The sequence below is a fragment of the Acromyrmex echinatior genome, chromosome 5 (genome assembly GCF_024713525.1).
Source record: "Acromyrmex echinatior isolate Ae372 chromosome 5, ASM2471352v2, whole genome shotgun sequence".
NCBI lineage: Eukaryota > Metazoa > Arthropoda > Insecta > Hymenoptera > Formicidae > Acromyrmex > Acromyrmex echinatior.
Window position 1 is genome coordinate 7,955,935 of NC_141856.1, and position 19,360 is coordinate 7,975,294.

Genomic DNA, 19,360 nt, shown 5'->3' on the forward strand with positions numbered 1-19,360 from the left:
CCTCTGACAAAAATATCCGGCGCGCTCGCCGAGATTCCGCGGCGAATAGAATTACCCGGGTCCAGGCACTTCGTGAACTTCTGACCCAGAATCCCGCATGGCGATGGATATATCGAAATCATCCTGAATGTCGTAAGCTCGATTTTCCTCAAAGTATAATTGAATTACTTATAGAATTCAACTTATAGAATTGGAATAAGTTTAATATCAAAGTACGTGCATGTGTGCTTTCAATATAAAATATTCAGTACATTTTATAATCGAGTAGAGATATATAGAAACTATAACGAAAATCCTAAATAAAATATTCCAAGAGAAATATTTTAAGTGTCGCAATAAATAGAAACTATGTTATATATATATAACGATAATTAAAAATATTTTTTGAATATATTCTATTTTCTTTACTTCTTACGGGGGATTTCTCAGAAATATTGTAATATCCCAGTGAGAGATATCTTGACGAGGTTTCGCAGATTTCCCTTCGCTTCGTCTCGGATTGCAGAATCGGTGTATATAAATCGACAAGTCGGTAAACATGCTTGACAGAGATTGGCGTGACCCACCATTAGGCGGAGTAATCAACAAGCCGATAACGCACGGTACGGTATATGTAATACGCGACGATTGCACAATAGCGGGGGCGATTTGCGAACGACCGGATCAAGAAAATCGCCTGCGGCCGTGCTGCCGAGACGCTTAAATCACGCAACACCCACATACGTCTCTCTCACGCTATGCACGTGCGAAATGGAAACGCGCGACGAAATGCAACGCGACCCTCTCGCCGATTTGAATGAGCGAGAGGCGAGGCTGGCACGACGATGTGTTTTGCCACGTCGCTACAATAGATCCAGAGAACAATGAAGCGAACGACAATGCACATTATCGACTGCAGCGTCGGTAATTAGTTTCTCCATTTGGTTGGGAGACGCGTGAAAAATCAATCGACCGGTTTGACGCAAATACAATCGGTCGAATTAATCACACCGGCGTGACATTTACTTAATGAAGCGCCATTGAAATCTTATAACTCGCGTTGTCGGAAGACGCCGGAAGATTTCTCTAGCTTTTAGCAGCGCTACCCAGAAATCAGATCTACATGAATATGAAATAAAAAATTAGAGTTTCATTTAAAAAATTTCAGTTACCTTGTTATCACATTAAGGAGATCTCAAGGCTAATCAATATCTTTTTCAATGTCTGTCAATTTGTTTTTAATCTTAAGGATTAATTTTGAGATATTCTAATGAATTGATTAAATGGATCATTATGTATAGGATGATATATGACGAGACATTGGACTACTACATTCTCTGTAAAATTATAAGATTAAATTTGATCGAATGCTTATTCTTTCTTTCCTTTCAAGTTAATAATTAGGTTACTTGTATTTGTTAGAAATCTAGATATTATAAATATTTTGTCATTAAAAATGTAAAATTTCTGAAAATTTTATGTTACATTAAGAGTAGTTTTTTCATGTATGTAAAATTTAAATATCTATAGCAATACTGTATTACTCAATATCGATAGACGTTGTGTTATTAAAATATGTTAAAAAATTCGAGATCTGAGAGGTACGATGATAAATTTTGATGAGTTTATTGAGCAAATCGATCGTGCAATAATTATTAACTCTAAGGCAGCCTGTAATAAGCGAGATTTTCAGCACGCATCTAAAACTATCGTGACATATCTAATATTGAAATTCGAAAAGTGCATCGGATTAAGATTTAAAGCCGAGTGAGTAGCAGTATTGCATTTGTTAACATATTGGCTGTGACCAGCGTGAGCCGACCATGAAAGACGCCGAGGCACGGAATCATTTGCTCCGCTAAACGTCGTCACGGCATTCACGGTGCATACAACCATGCATCCGTGCTTCCAGATTTCCGTGGCGTCAAGTGCACGTACAGCATCGCCGGCGGCATCGGGGCGTTAAAGCGCCGTAAAACGCGTTGGTCGCGCTATCACGCGATGAAATACGAAGAAAAACGGAAGAGAGAAAGAGGGACAGAACGGCGAAGAGAGAGAGAGAGAGATGTAGAAGCGGCTACAGATAACGTTGCTGCGATAAAGCCGAACGCTAAGCCGTGCGCGCGCTTTTGTTTCTTCTCGGTTGGCGACTAATGACAGGATATTATACGCAAGAAAATGATCCCGGCGGTACGTCGCATGGCGACGAGAAAACGATGAAGAAAGAAAATTGAGAGAAAGAGAGAGAGGGAGAGAGAGAGAGAGAGCCCTTTAATTTAATGTCTGCGAGATCCCTGTTTTGTGGCAGGAATACACCGTCATCTTCGTTAAAGGATCTAGGAAAATGATTTCACATGGGATACAGAAAGACAGGATACGTGAAGAAGAAAGAACAGAGTAGGATGAGAGGAGAATCAAGAAGAAGGTGGATCAAGATCGCCTCCGCATGCCGCCTAAGTGCGCTCGTAAAACGACTCTAGTATTTTATCCGTTCTTATTTGGCGGCAGATTACGCGGTTCGCCAGAGCGCGAATATATCTAATAAATATCAAGACCTCCCCCTTCCTTCCTATTTTTTTTTTCGACTCTTTCTTAATCGCGTCCGTTGATTAAGCGACAATTTATCGTTTGATAAGACTTTGTGCGGGTCTGTCCTATGCTGTTTCTTCAAACGAATCGGTCGAATGCTCGTAAACCGCTTTGAAGGCAGGATGCGCACAAAGTATGCAATGCCGCGATCTCGCGAGCTTGCGTCCGGTTTATCAATATTTTTGTCCCGCGTTTACGGTCGCGTTCGCTTGGTTGCTCGACCGAGAGAGCGTTTTGCGAGGCGCCGCGAGCTCTCTCTTTCTCCTCGTCTTTCTCCCAGCCATGTAACGATGTAATGGTTCGGAGAAACTGCCGCAGTAAAAACCGTAATGAGGATGCGCGTAAGCGTTCGCACCCTGAAGTTAGTCGGCCCATTTAACGTAGTCGCGATTTACTCCCCGACAAAACGGGCAGATAATATTCGTGCGCGCAATTATATCCGCGCGCGCGTGAACTCAGCGTCTGTTCGGCTGACGCCCATTTTTCGTGCGTGGCACTTTAAATTCTACGTACGACGTTATGTATAGAGCACGCGAATCGTTTAAATCTTGAAAGAATAATGTCTGTATTTTGATGCTTAATTGCAGAAACAGATTTTTTTGGATTTAATAAATTTTATTGTATCCAAATAAATTTGTTATTTGGAAAACAAACCAAACAAATCAATATTTGAATCAATGTTGAAGTGCGATTGTTTGAATTTGAAACAATGTATATTTTTATCTTAAATACATTATTTGTTTGAAACAGATAATGTCTATCTTCGCGTGATCAAACTGTACGGCACAAACATAATTGATTTAGCATATAGTACTGCTCGTTTAATCTTATTGTTATAATAGTGTAAGCCATTGTTTCCATATTTTCGGCCAAATGTAATGATTGGTCTAAGAAAGCAATTATTTGCATGGAACAACTTCTGTCAATATATTTTGCCATTTTCAAATAAATAATTTGTTTCATTGTTTGTATTCATTGTAACCAAATAATATATTATTTAATTGAAAGATATTACTTCAAATAATAATGTTATTTCTGTCAAGAAGTTTCTCAAATGAAATTTTTATTCAAACAAACAATATTTCGTACAAGCATATATGTTGTTTCAATGAAACAAATTTTAGTCACAAATAAATAGAAATACTAATTCTAAAGGAATTTTTTTCTCTGTATATAAAATTATATTTTTAGCACATATACGCAATTTAAGCGTTAAAATACAGACATAATTCTTTGGAATCATTTACTTCGTTATAAAAAAAACCTACAAGAATAATGTAAAAGTAAAGAGAAATATAAATATATATTGTAGTTATGTACATTATTACCATCCAAACTATTATTGTCGATATTTTATGACTATTAGCTACAAGTACTAATAGTACGACATTGTAGGTGGTACATTTTATCTTCGAAATGTACCACCTACGGTCCCACGTCATTGCACGCGGCTCCCGAGGCGATGCACATTAATTAATATGTTTGGCATTGTGTGGTCGCTCGTCGAGATTCTATCTCGCGCCGCAGGTTCCCGCCCGCTCCTCGATGTTTCGCGATCACCGCCTTGCGAGCATACGATGTGACGAGATTGCGCGGCGATACCGCGCCAGAGGAAGCCCTTTGTCCTCGCGTATCTCGCAGTGTCCCCTTTGACGAGACTAGATCCCGAGATTAATGAGTGCCAAGCCCCCTTAGCTCGTACTGTTTTAACTGTAAGGAGGTCCCGTAGACTCTTACGGTGCGATTCCTCCTTCTCTTCCCTCATTCCTTTCATGATTTGTAGAGATTTCGCGTCGTGCGAACGCAGTTGAATCACTTTGACGTTCCGCCCTCTCCGAGCACATTTTGTATTCCGGTCTGCTAAATCGGTAGTTCAGTGAGACGCAAAACAGTCTCGAGACTGCGTTCCAGGAGCAAGTTGACCTCAGTGCAATCTATAACCTTTTTATAATTCTTAAGAATTCTTTTTTTTTTTACTCATGAATATCCAAAACACTGCTAAATGGAACTTTGCTGGAGAGATCTTTTCGCAAACAAGACCAAAAATTAATTTCTCGATACTTAATTATTTCTTTGCAAAAGAAAGTAACTACCGAGATAAAATTGAACATTCGTTTTCCTTAACATGTAAATAAATGTTTTTTAATTAGAAATTTGTTTCAAAATCTCCAAATATCATTAATTTATGATGTGCTGCGTCACGCTGTATTGCGCTGTATAGACCAAAGGGAACTTGAATCTCCCAAGGATGTCAAGCAAACATCCGACGTATTAGCACAGGCGACGTTGCGATCGATGCGGCATTTCCTGCATCCGACGTCTTTCCACGTCGCGCCGCGGAATTGCGTATTCCGGCCCGGTCCGCGCCGTCACGGTTAGGGTCAGGAATGCCGTGGTGGATCATAGCAGAGAAAGCATACTGCGGGTGTACCGCGTGGTAAGTTGTGGCCAGCAGGGTCGTGGGTCGTCGCTAGGCCGTCCAGCATCATGAGAACAGAGCTTAAACCCAAGCATCGAGGCCTCTTACACGCGGCAACTAGCTGATGACCATCGTCCACCTGACTCCGCGAGATTTATCGCGCTCACGATAGGTAGATATAAGGTATATACCTACCTATACGTACTTCAGTTACACAAACACCACGTAAACACACGCGCGAGGCTAGATAGACCCTCCGCGCGGTCCAGGGAACCCCGCTTTGCGTGAATAATTAAACTCTTATCTTCCTCTCCGAATGTTATTAGAATTTCCTTCTTCTTTCCCGGCCGCAACGTCGATGCCCTATGAACTTGGACGATGTTTCAACGGCTGATACGAATAACGGCTGACGTAACAATCGGACAAGATGAAAGATGGTCACGGTAATTTTGTAAACATTCATCCCACGGTTTTGCACAGTCGCGCGCGAATGAAACCTTCGCTTGAAGAAAACTTAATTTGCATACGGTAAAATCGTAAAATATGTACAATTTGCTTTCATCTGGCACTAAGGAACTTGCTATAAACGGCCGAGCTCCATTACGAGACTCTTATTAAGTCGCTATCATGAGCAATATCCGACTAGCGCTAATATTAATATAACGATTGCGTGGCGATGGTTGGTGGACAGGTCGAGTTATCGTTCTTACGTTCCATATTCGAGCGACAATGATCGATGACCGGTGCCCAGTTCTTCGCGCGCTATCGACGCCACGTAACGACTATATATCATCCCCTCTCGTGTACCTCCGGGTACCAGGATGCTAAGACGATTTTACGTAATCCGTGCGAGTTTGATGACCTGAATGCGACGAAGAACGGCTGTTCCGTTCCATACTCGGCCGTTGCAATCGATTTGTACATTCGTCAGCGAGACCTCGTCACCGCGCCGTTTCTCTTGATCGCCATGTGACAAACTCTAATAGGAAATCTGTCGTCGATGCGAAATAATTTATTACAGAGATCTCCACGGTGTACGCTTCGCCGGTGCAATAATGCAGTTGCGGTATGCACTCTGGTGTAGTATGGTACGTACGATGCGGATTCACGTAGTCGCATGTGTAGGCATCCTGATATACATAAACACGGGTTCTCCTGCACGCGACGTACGCGTCATCGGGTGTGGGAGGAGATTTACAACGTATAAAATTAGACGATTCAATGGACACTTCTAATGCATGAGAGGGATGCTCCGTTCTACTCCTTATCGTTCACGCTCGAACGACTTCGCGTGCAGGAGAACCCGAAAAATATCTCCTCACGCTATGTGAAAGGATTAAAAGTCAAATTTCTGACGGAGCGCGTGGCGATTATCAGACGTCTATTGTGTGGTTTTCATAGATAAAAAATGTATCTATTGATTTATGATTTAAATCGAATATAAATATCGCAATATTAATTAAAATATCGAGAATATTGATTTCCAATATTGAACCTTGATTTCCACGTTAATTATTGAAAAAGAAAAGTTTTAATTTATGACACAAAAATCATCCTGTACACTCTAAAAAATAAGTTAACCAATTGAATTTAACTGTAGTGTGACTTTAATATCCATGCGATGTCTATACAATTCTCACTGTTAATGTTAACATCAACATCTTGTACAATAGATTTCGAACTCTAAGTATTTATATCAACACCATCATGATGTGGACTTAAAACCCATGAGATTAAATTCACATCTTATTGGTGTTAATATTAACACTAACATAGTGAGAATTATAATACCCTGCATCGCAGGGTACTAAATTCACATCGCTATTTTTTTAGAGTGTATATATCATTCTACACGCAGATAGCTGTCATCTGCGTAAAGTATAGGCTTTTAGCAACGCTGCGACTACGTATTCACAAAATTTGGTTCACCGAAAATTGCTAATCGATCAGAATTGTATCTCGTGTAATCTTAGCACGTTTTTATACGCGTCCCAGCAAGATAATTCTGGTTCGTGTATAATTTGTAAGTCGTATAGAGCGAACTGAGAAGCGGTACGAACCCGTTCGACATAAATATGCTAGCGGCTATTAGGTATAATGAGTTTATGAGTTATAGTGTTTAACCGCCATTAGTTTTTATAAATAGTCGTGACGTATGCACGAGACTTTTCTTTCCGGTCGAAACGTTCTCCACACCTGTACGATATTACAACAGGGGATAATAATAGGTTTAGAAAATTCGCAATATGTCGCTGAATATAAATTATTGGTGTCTGGCATCCTGTTGGAAAATCCTCTTTTCTCATTTGCAAACCGAATTCATATTCGATTTATGTAAATCGCGTATAATGTCACATAAATTTATAAGAATATTACGAAAATTCCCGTAATCCTCAGTGGTATAAAATAATAGATAAGCATTAGGCAATAGACTAATCTAAACCTAAACAATAAATATCAAATAATATTACTGTAATAACAATACTTAATTAATGGCAGGCAACAAATGTATTATGAAAGTAACACTTTTAACATCTCATTAGCTCTAATTTTACTCTAATTTATGTAAAACTGTATTCAAATCGGTAATAAATAATTAATATTTTCTTAAAAGCTGTTTCCTGTTATAATTCTTTTTTTCTTTGAATACATCCGATAAGAAATTCAGTGTAATTCTAGTTATTAAAAAATAATTATATTGATACAAGAGAAAACCATCAGAATTTTAAGCGACAGACGCGCATGTCGGCGCACTGCAGTCACGATGATTTAGTGCAGTTTACGAAACGTAATCCCCGCATGTTTCAACGCAACATGCGTGACTGTCGTGCCCGCGAAGGACGAGCGGCTCTCTCTCTCTCTCTCTCTCTCTCCACGGAGAGAGAAGACGCACGATTGTCGTTCAACGAGTCGGCAGGCAACATTATATAAGATGCCACCCGTTGTAAGTCTTGGAGCATCGCGAGTAGTAAAACCACGGTGTTTTCCTCCCACAGAGCGACAAGTTATATCACATTTTCCCAGAGCCGACCGTATTGTCGCCTAAGTACTCAAGAGCTCGGAAGCTCTCTCGTGCCTCCGCGCGAAGGTCCGCGGCATTCGTCAAGCGAAAGTCTAATGTAAGTCACGCCGCGTGCGCTCGTAATTCTTGATTATGACGCATAAAATACACATTGTGTGAAATAACGGATACAAAATCGCAGCGACGCACGACACGTTAGATACGCCTTCGTGCAACATGTGATATCTTGTTTAAGTTGAAACAACCAGAGTATACTCATCGGTAAATAATCACTTAAATAATATGTATCAAATAATTAGAATTCTTAACAGAGACAGAAAATATTTCAAGTTTCCTTACATGTATATATATAAAGTTTATTAATTGAATTATTTACTGATGTTTTCTTTTTATTTAATGATCACATTATTATTAAATTTATAACATAATTACACTATATAAAATAATATAATTACATTATAAATATTTTTTATTTTACTTTGTACAATGTTAGAAGAATAAATATCATTTTTTTTCAATCAAAGTGTCATTACAAATACATGAAATGTACATAGGAAAATATTCAAAGATTTAGTATTGTTGTGATAAATTATTTTCATATGTCGAAAGAAATTTTTATCATGTAGATACACAACAATACACAACACAAAGATAGATAACCTGAATTTTCATTTATCTCTGGGTGGCAACAGTAAGAACGACTGCGACGGCTGTCGATTGCACTTGAAGTATAATACCTTGTGCGATTAAGAAATGCGCCCGGCTAATCGGCAATTTCCCCTTTTCTGCTTTCGAATTACGTGCGTGATTGCACGCTGCTGCTATTCTGCACCGGTGCAGAAACAGATGTATCCTGTAATAAACCGGAGATACGAACGGTGCTCGCGTTTTCTCGCGAATGAGAAAGCGATAGGTACAAGGTGCATTTGTGATTCACGGTCACCCTTTTGCCGAGAAAAATTCCGACAAATTAAAGGGTATATTCCGCTGAAAATGATAGAGCTTTCGCGCGCAAAATCGCGAATGGTATCATAGACATTTCTTGAAGAGACACGTGAGAGCTTTGAAGTCTCTTCTTTGAAAGTAATGATTAATACATCAGAATAAAATAAGGTTTAGAAATAGAAACGAAAATTCTCAAGTTACTTCATCTCGCTAATAATGTTAATTTATGTTGCAGGATCAGCGAGTAACGAGAATGTAATGTTATTTATCGGTATTTGGAACTGTATAAGATCGATAATTTCAAGAATCTTAATTCAAATCTTAAAAACAAAATAGAAATAAAAATTAAAATGTTATATATAAGTTAGATCAAATTTATTATTATTAAATACACAAAATGAAATCTATCTTGGATCTTATAATTTATGAAACTCTTAGCAGAAGCAAATTAAAGCAGTTACGCGCTGCCTCTTATTCTAAATACTTGTGCTTATTTTAGAGACAGATTTTATTCAGAGTTTCTCTACAAGTCCCTTCCTTTTGAACAAAAATAACGTTTATTGTAAATTAAAAAAATGCGAATATTACTAAAAATTATTCTCCTTTGATAGTTGACAGCCTGAAGCTGAAATGAATTTCACTTTTCCGCGCTTCTGTACAATAAACGGAAACTCTGATTGCTATTATGCGCCTCCGGGATTCTTCGCCCGTCATAATTTTTAAATGTCATTAAGGAAATTACGCATCGGTCGCTTTGTATTTCGGATAACCGTTTAAATACCTTTTTACTGGCTATTTCGCTCTCTCCGAGACGATCTCCGGTATCGCCCGTAGATTTTATCTCCCGCGATACAGAAAGGTATATTTATACAAAATGGAATACGGTAGATATCGCGCGCCAATCCAACTGTTCCGCCATCCTCACCGTTCAACATCCAGAGCATATTTCATGCCCGATCCTTTTGCCACTTTCTTGCATCGTTCCTCATTACATTGTCGCTTTAGGGACTCGCTTCCTGGTTCTGCAATGTTGTTACTGTCCGAGCAATCTCGCCGCGATCACAATAATCTCCGCCCACGATCTCTCACGATATCCGTTAAAGTCAAAACGGTTGTGCGAACGCGAGGTCTCGTGCTTGTCGCTTCTGGGCAAAATTCGTTCGCAATCCGACGCGCCCGACGGACACAATACGATGAACGTCACGATCCTGGGACCTGGCAGGCAGGGGAACGAAATTCCACATTGTCCGAGCTTTCGGTACCTACTTGCCGCATGGATGGCTTTTTGACGATAGCCCGTAGCATCGGGCGCGGTTTCCTGTATTGCACCAGGTTATCTATAAACTAAATGCCATTTTTACCAACGTTCCGAATGTCATGTTCAAATTTCTACTCGAAAATTATCACAGTATTACTCGTATTACAAAGATAATAGAAAAAAATCCTTGGTGTTCCAAGAATTTTCAAAAATGATAAAGTAATGTAAGACTTATTGGTTGTAAATATATTTCTTTGGAAAATTAATATTATTGTTTTTATGTCCAATGGTAATCCTGAAAGCCGATTTTTCAATAGTAACCTTTTAATTTGAATTTCAAAAGAAAATTTTCGTGATATTTAAAAATATGCATATTTTCTTTTAAAAGAAATTTTGGTTGTTTCAACTATTTCACAGTTATTTGATGCATAATACATAACTGGGTCATTGATCACGGCAAATTCGCGGGAGAGAAAGGTTTTACGATTATGGTTTAGATGCCTGATTTTATAGCGCAACTCGCAAAAACGGTTACGATAACCATTCCTTATTGAATATTTCCAGCGAATATCCGGCTCGACCGCGTGCGCGCGAGTTAACGAAGCGTTCGTAATTCGTAAACAGCGTTCATTAGGAGTACGTATGACTAAAGTGGATTTTTCCTAAAGATATTTCCTCATCTTGGTCGGCCGATCTAATAGATCCTTAATAAATTTACCGGCTCGTCTGCGATTTTTGCTGTGGAAATGAAAATTCTCAAGTTACTTCATCTCGCTAACAATGTTAATTTATGTTGCAGGATCAGCGAGTAATGAGAATGTGATGTGTTACTCATCGGTATTTGGAGCTACATAAGATCAATAATTTCAAGAATCTTAATTCAAACCTTCAAGACAAATTGGCTGAATCATCAGCAGCGAGTTTCGCGCTATACCGGAATAGGATCAAAATAATAGCATTTCTGTTAACATTAGAAGTATTGAATGATCGTTATTGACCATTTCTATTTTTTAGATTAATATTATATTTTTGGTATAAAAATATTGAATGCTGAATTTTTTTATTTTTCCATAATTACTTATTGAAAATGATTAAATATTTGATTTTCCATTACTTAATATATTTTCATAGTAACTTATTTGATCTTTTCAGTGAGTACGAAACGTTGAAACTTTTAGTATTAAGACATTATTGGTACTCGTACGTTTATCTAACAACCGGCTGTTCACCCATGAATTAATGTACCTACAACCTTCTAATACTGATACACACACGTACATGTGCATACAGAAGTAACTTCAAGTATTATAAATTTATTGTAAAAAAAGTAAGCTTATCTCATTAAAATTAAATAACGTTAATGTTAATAAATTTCCTCAATATTGAAACTTTCCCCTAATTACTTCTCTCTTTCCATTTACGACATGCTACATATACACGATAGATCTGTCGTAAAACGAAACACTAAACGATAGAGAAGATACAGAAGTAGCTATAGGTATAATATGTAGATTGCAAGATATGATATCGAGTGTCGAATAAATAACTGTATCATCGCAAAGCAAGAAAGACGGAGCGGTAACATCTGGTTGCGATATAGCAATAGCAGCATAATCCTTTCGAAGATTGCTTGACAGAAGGTGGTAAGGTGGTATCAACACATATTGCTATAATTATTGTCGGCTTTCTTTGATCTACCTTAATTCGACTGTACCTCTTTCCGTATTCCTTGCCTGTTACAGCTGATGTTACCTCTCGGATTCTAGATCGTCGCGAGTACAAACGCGCCAATAAGTTGATAACGAGATGCCGACGTGTACGCCATATGTGTACGCTTTATATACTTGTCGTAGCAATATCGACAGAAAGAGAGAACAAAGATAAAAGCATTTCTCGTTCAAGATACACACAACTTAATGGCTTATTTAGATAGAACGAGTTTTTACGATATCGTTTCGGTATAACATCTAATTAAACTACGACAATACTTAATAATGCTAATCCTTAGTTACAGCAATTACTAAAAGAAAGCATAACATCTATAAAAAATATTTTTCTATAGTTAAATTATTCAACATTTATAAAAAAAATATTTTAAGTACTAAACTACTACATATATTTTCATTTCGTGCAGAAACATATGTCACTGTTTGTTAACAGTAACGAGATTTTATGTCTAGTATAGAATAATTGCATAAATTTTTACTGCAGATTTCGCGTTGTACAAGTCTCGCCATCATTTATAAAAATAGCTATATTTCGAGACAAATATTTGCTTTCAATTACTCAACAATCTCTTCTTAACTGACTTAAAAGGTCTAAACAGCTCTGTCAACGCTATTATGGTATAAAAGACGCCAAGTATATATATATATATATACAAGTTAAGATGTAATAAATAACCGGCTATAGCCAATTAAGCGAATTTCGAATGGAACGTGGCTGCGCGGGAAAAGGGTTGGACGTCATTAGGGGCGCGATGGCGATTAGGACGACATTGCCGAGCTCGTCGACTTGTAGTGCCGCGACTCCGGTGAACGGTAGCGAGATTCACCTGCTCCCGACGAAACAGCTGCTACCATTCCATGCGCGCTTCCGAAGTACGACGGTGCGGGGCTAATTAGTCCCATCGATGGCCCCGACGTTAATGACTTTCTGTACTGGGCCTCCTTCGCCACCGCCACCACGCACGATCTGTGAATTAATCGAGCCTTAGTCCGCGCTCCGCTTCTAGTAACGCAAGTGATAAAGTGCTGGGATAAGAACGGAGACTACAAAGTTGCACGGTGCGCATTATCACGTCTATCTTATGGTTTTAATGAAGTAATCGAAGTACACAGCGCTCGATATATAAATAAACTTTGCAAATGAATAAATAAATATAAAATGAAAGTCAAGATTAAATACTCTAAAAATCGGCGTGGATTTAACATCATTATGCGGTGTCTGTGTAATTCTCACTGTGTAGGTATCGCAACGTGATGTTATTTAATATCATGGACTTAAAATCCACACACATATTGGTGTGAGAATTACATAAATACTATATGATGTGTTAGATCTACACCGATATTTTTTTAAGTGAACTTCCTTAGAATATTTACTTTCGCTTTCTTTTTTTTGTGCGTATACTGCACAATTTTATATCTTAGAAATTATACCTTAAATTATGAAACTCTACGGTATAATCTTCATTCTTAAATTTGTTGAAAATATATACGAGCGTGTTTGCATCGCGGTTTATTATTATTTTTATTTTTATCAGCCTGTGTGGACGTGCATCCGGCTTAGCGGGCGTGTAGCATGAATTTTAACTCTTCGTATATATTAATTGCTTTTGAAGGGTAAACAGAGCGTCAAAAGAGCGGAACATCTTACGCACTGATAGAGATATAAATCGGACGATGCGATGCATACGAGTTTATCCGTGCGTTAAGTCCCGATAATGCATCGCTACATTGCGAGAAGAGCAGAGAGCAACAGCGCTCACAAAAGATCGATTGCGAAACGTTCCCGAGCAAATAGGCGCGGATACAACATCCGTTCAGTTTATCGTCACGCGGACTCGCGTGACCCGGTTGCATCCTTGCATCGCATTGCTGAACGCATGGGTCGCAGGCACCGGCCAACGTGCTGGTAAGTTGCAGCAAGTGCGGCGGAAGGAATTAATAGAAAACGCATTTATACCTCGCGTGTAGAGCGAGGGTGATAAACGGCCGACCATTACGTAGTATACATAAAGCTAAGAAGGTACTACTTGAGCGTGTCTGCCCCTCCGCGTCCTCGGACATTCCTCGTTTCTTTCATATAATCACGTGTTAAGGCCATCGCGCGTAAAAAATTTTAGTCATAACCGTAAAGCCGTAAATAAATCGACCAATCACAGTCAAAAGTACAGTCTTACGTTTTAGAATATTCGACTATGATTGGTCGATATTACGATATCTTATTATATTAAGACTAAAATTTTTTTACGTATGATGGTCTTTACTCTATTTGTTGATACACATTTTTACTTGTTATCTTATTTATCGCGCACAATGACAATTCTTCAATTTCGCGAATGTAGCCACGTTCGAATTAAATTTTTCTAGATCGATCGACTAATCGCTAATTAAGACTTCAAAAATTAAATACATGCTGGATGTTCTTGCAATCTTTATTTTCCTTACCTACTTTCGTTACCTAATCATTCTTTTTTCTATTTTGTTGATTAATTAAATTACATGGCTAGAAATGTGACATGTGAATGACGTAATAGACCTATATGTGACAATAATATGAGAGTTGTAGATAATGATATTCAAGACAGCGAGCTCCAAGCGATAATAAATTCACTCTTTCTCTCTGTCGTGGACTATATCTCAACGTCGTAATGTAGGCATTAACAACAAGTACAAAAACTAAATCGATTAGCTTCGGCCGTGAGTTAAAAAGTGTGTATGTTGCGTAATATTTTTGCTCGCCGTTCGCTCGGCGTTTAGGCCGATGGTGTTGCCGCCTGTTTTACGTTATTAATACAATCATTTGTAGACGCGAGCGTCGATAATTTGCATATAAAGTTTCTTTTTTTCAATCTCGTTACACCAGACAAGCTCGTATGCATAAAAGCGGGACGAAAACCTATCGCGGGATTCTCAAGAATATTGAACCTATAACCTCCGGATCAATTAATCAAATTCCTCGATGGAACTTTATGAATTCCATCTGCGTGCACGTCGGTCTTTTGCTAACCACACGTCGAAGATTAAAAAAAGTGACAGCGTCAATAAAGTAAATTAGTAATTTCCTTGTGCCGTATAACAGTAAATCCTATGTAAAATCGGCTTCAAATTGTTTTTGTCTCTATGTTCATATATCATTAGTGTAGACATTGTTTCTTTTTCTCTTTCTCGACTAGATAAACATTTGTTAAAATATCAATTTTATCAATTATACGCATTTGTTTGAAAAAGCACTTTTATAGACGAGTTTATAGATAAAGCATGATACTGGATGTGCGGATGTTGGATGATAATATACACGATGCAGGTGAGATCGTTAAAAAGGTATCCTTTTATAGCGGCGGGCTTCCGCCCTTTTCTTAGGCATCTTCCAAGCATCCTATAAACTCAAGCGGACACTCAAGATCATTCCACACCTGTGAAGGAATGTCTATTGGCGCCCGTCGGATGGACGCATATTTTCAAAGCAACCCCGAAAAATCTCTTGAACGCCTACGCATCGGGCCGGTTCTAGCTTTTAAGTCGATTAAAGTACCGGGCAATATAACAGTTTGTCGAAGATGGTTCTCACGGTAAAATTAGGTATCAGGCGCAGAAACCGTCAACGAAGAACCGTCCGAACGTGATTAACTATCCCGTCTATTCGTAATTATCTGTGTGTTAGTGGCGTAGAAAAGAAAACGATCATTTTTTGCTCTTCCCTTGTCATATATTGATTAAATGACGTAGGCAGAGAACTTAAATTCGAAACTACAATAATTACGTCACGTAAAATTATATTTTGTTGTTTTTCTTATAATAATATAATTGATTATTTTATCAACATATGTATATAACAGTGGCATGTTTTTACATAATATTTCGCAATATCGTATTGCATATTCCTGGCTAATTTAAACCGAAATTGCATAAATAAAATGATTTTACAGTGTATATGCATTTATACGTATGGCACATGTTACGCTTGTGTAAATTAGATATAATCACATTGTTACGGAACGCATAACAATATTGTATGTGTGCAGCGTGTTGTGATTATATTTAATTATATTATTGTAGAATAGAAAACAGAGTAGAGAAATTAATATATTTAAATGTTACACACACATGCACATATAATATTTGTAAACATGTACGACAGATATAATTAATATATTTAATTATATTATTGTGAAATGAAACAGAATAAAGAAATTAGCATATTTAAATGTTGCGCACAATAAATATATATAATAAATTAAGACGCATTGTACGCAACTTCGTTTTCAACAAATAACACGATTATAAGTAAACAAAATACACGTAACAAAATAAATCATTACGTTAATAGTGAATAGATGACATGATAAATTAGTATGGTTATTTCCACAGTTCACTATATATTTTCCTATGCAACTTGTTGTATAACTTATCACGCAATAAATTGCAAGACCCTTGAGTCTTAACTTATCGATTCGTGTACTCAAAAAAATTTGCGTAAAACCACTGCTATGCTTCTATTCTACGTGCACCGAGTTTATCCTATTTCTGCATTCCGTCGCGAAAGCACAGTCAGAAAAAACCGATATGCATTACACGGTAATAGTCGGTTAATCGGCAATGAAACAGCATCGTTGGAGGGCCGATTGTGTATGTGGAGTATACATTGAATGCGCATTAAACAAAGTTATCCCGAGATATACAGAGGGACGCGAGGGCGCGGTTTCCGAGTGAGCTTCGATTTCTACGGCAGTTTATTTGCAGAAAGTACTATCGGTCGGTGCGAATCGGTAATATGTATCTCGAAACTTCGTTGTGCCCAGAATTATACCGAGCCAATAAACGATACCGCCAGAATCGCCTGCGAGGATCTTACGTAGTCCGTGACCGGTACCGCAACAATTATGGATATATCGAGCATGCGTTACCGGCGGCAGCCATACGTCACGGTAATGAGCCAACATATCTCTGTGGTACTGACAGTGGAACCGACTTCCACGCGCTACTCCACCTAGGGCGGATATGCGGTCGAGGCCTGCTTGCCACGGGTGGCGTAATGATTTACGCATCCCTGTCCCGCGGGCACTGTCAAAACCAATATCGAGAAAGGATTACTTTAAAAAGAGTAACCGTAGTGCCTTTCTGAAGGAAAATGTATTGTATCACGGTGTTACATTTGTTCGATGTCGGTCACACACGACTCTAATTCACTTTGACTATTGCAAACTCATTTAAACTCGTCGTGTATATAATAAGTTAAACTGCATTTTGACGAGAGATATCTGTACACTTTTTGTTTCATTATACGTATTATCGTAACAAATTTTGATTTAAAAAATCTATAAACCTTATACAATTTATAGGAGAAGATATACTTGTCTTCAATATTTTCTTTGTAGAAAACATTAAAGAAAGAAATTTCTGCAAAGAAAAAATTCTGTATAAAATGATGCAGACTTGTGAAATTTATCGCAAAAGAGTGAACCGAATAATTGCATTCAATAGAATCGAGCAATTAGAGGAAGGATCCCGTGGTGGTCTCGATAAATGCAACCGTAACTCTCGCGGATCTCTTCTCGTGATGCAACATAGTGCTGCACGAGACGGTCAATCGTGCGGCTCTTCACGGGCACGCTTCTCTTCCTCCGGGGCTATGTCCGTTCCGGAGTGCGCGACCTCTTGACTCAGCGAGAAGGACGCGCCACGCCGTGGATAATACCACCAGGGTGGATAATATATTCCGGGTGTATTCCGTGGAAAGAGGGAGGGGAAGGGGGCAATTTTCGCGGGGCGGTGTTGCGTTGATTGCGGTCGTTCATCGCGAGTTCGCCTCCGTACCATCTTCTTCACTCACTCCCGTCCTCACCGGCACTTCTTCCACCCGCCTGCTATTCTCCCGTTTCCCTTCGGCCTTCTCTCGCCCGTCCTCGTCTCCGTTCGCAACCATTCTCCACCAGAATCTCTTCGTTCCGCGCCGCGAGAAGCACGCGGCAGTACGCGCTGTTACACTCACGGCTCTAATTTGCGCACAGCAGGAGCGACGCAAACTAATGCACGTTGCGCACGCCGGGAGGGAGTCCGTAGGATCTTTGTCTTCGCGCACTCCCGCGCTAACGCGCATCCATCATCATGCGGCGGGATCTTCCGACGAGAGGAGGATTGTCCGCCGAGTTGTTCCACCGGAACGAGGGGGCCGTCTTCTTCTTGCAAAAGACTCTCCCGATAGACTTCTAATACTCATTACTATTTTTCGTAATAATTTTTTATAGAATCAGATGATATTCTGTATAACTGTTTATAATGTTTGCAAAATGTTTAACGAGAAAGTAGTGAGCACGCCGTTTTACAAAACTTGAAATTGTGAGAATTGCAGATAGTGTTTAGATTATTTTGTTTACTTAACATGTGTAAATATTGTTTATGATTGACCATAAAACATTATTTTATTTTCAAAGTATTTTAATATTATTACTTTTAAGTATTACTGTATTGTAAAGACATATCTCTCTTTATGTTGCAAGCAAATATCAATTATTTAGAATATTATCAAGACATTATATGTCTTGATAAAAAGACAAATGACAGGTTTGGTACGATGATATTACAGATAGAAATGCAAAGAGAACTAAAAAATCAAATGTGATATCGATTAAAAACGAGAAACCAGAATTGTAACAGTTTTCATTAATCTCATTATTATACAATATATGTATGTATATTTGCGTTCGTGCATTTAAGTGTCAGAAGTAACGTAAGTATTCGAATGAAGGTTCGAATGAATGGTACGTCAAGAAAAGACAAGGCTGATAATGATACCGAGAAATAATACCTGACAATGTATTATTATCGGATCGATAGTTATAATGCGTGATGGCGGTAATGATAATTACTTAGGAAGTCACACAATTATACTTGTGTATACGATAAATCGCAGTTTGCAATCATTTCTGTCTTACTTTGACGAGGAAACAGGATTAAAAATTTCGACGGCTTATCTTCTACACGAAAATATTACCTGCTATTACTTACTTTGTTAAAAATAGCAGTTACATTTAGCCAATCGTCGACCTTGAACAGAGACATTCACAGAGAGAATCCTAAGTAAAGTCTCTCTGGACAAAAATCTCCGGTTTCAGAGTCAGAAAATGATAGCCCTGAAGGCACTATTCTACACTGATAATACTCACTCTTCGACTTTTGAATCTCAAGTTTTCAAGGTTCGAGTAGACAACCACCTGACTCGAAGCTCGAGGGGGTAATCAAACGCACGCGAACCGTGCAGTTTAACTTCGTTTTCGATTTTCTTTAAAGTTTCCTTATAGTTAGTTGACAGATAAGGTTTCGTAAGGATCAATAACGCGATTATCGCTATTATTCTGTATCCTCTTTAGTTCTTTGAGAAAAGCTAATTAGGCTTTCTCTCCTTTTTTTATTGAAAGAAAAAA

At 38.4% G+C, this 19,360-nt stretch overlaps 1 protein-coding gene and 2 pseudogenes across 1 annotated transcript in view; 2 read left to right on the top strand and 1 right to left on the bottom strand.

The window, feature by feature from the left end:
- Positions 1-19,360, bottom strand: part of klu (zinc finger protein klumpfuss) — a 333,538-nt gene that overhangs the window by 128,545 nt on the left and 185,633 nt on the right. The gene's annotated exons all lie outside the window — the stretch shown is intronic.
- LOC147909774 (uncharacterized) lies at positions 10,899-17,635 on the top strand (annotated as a pseudogene).
- On the top strand, positions 16,711-18,146 carry LOC147909775 (uncharacterized; annotated as a pseudogene).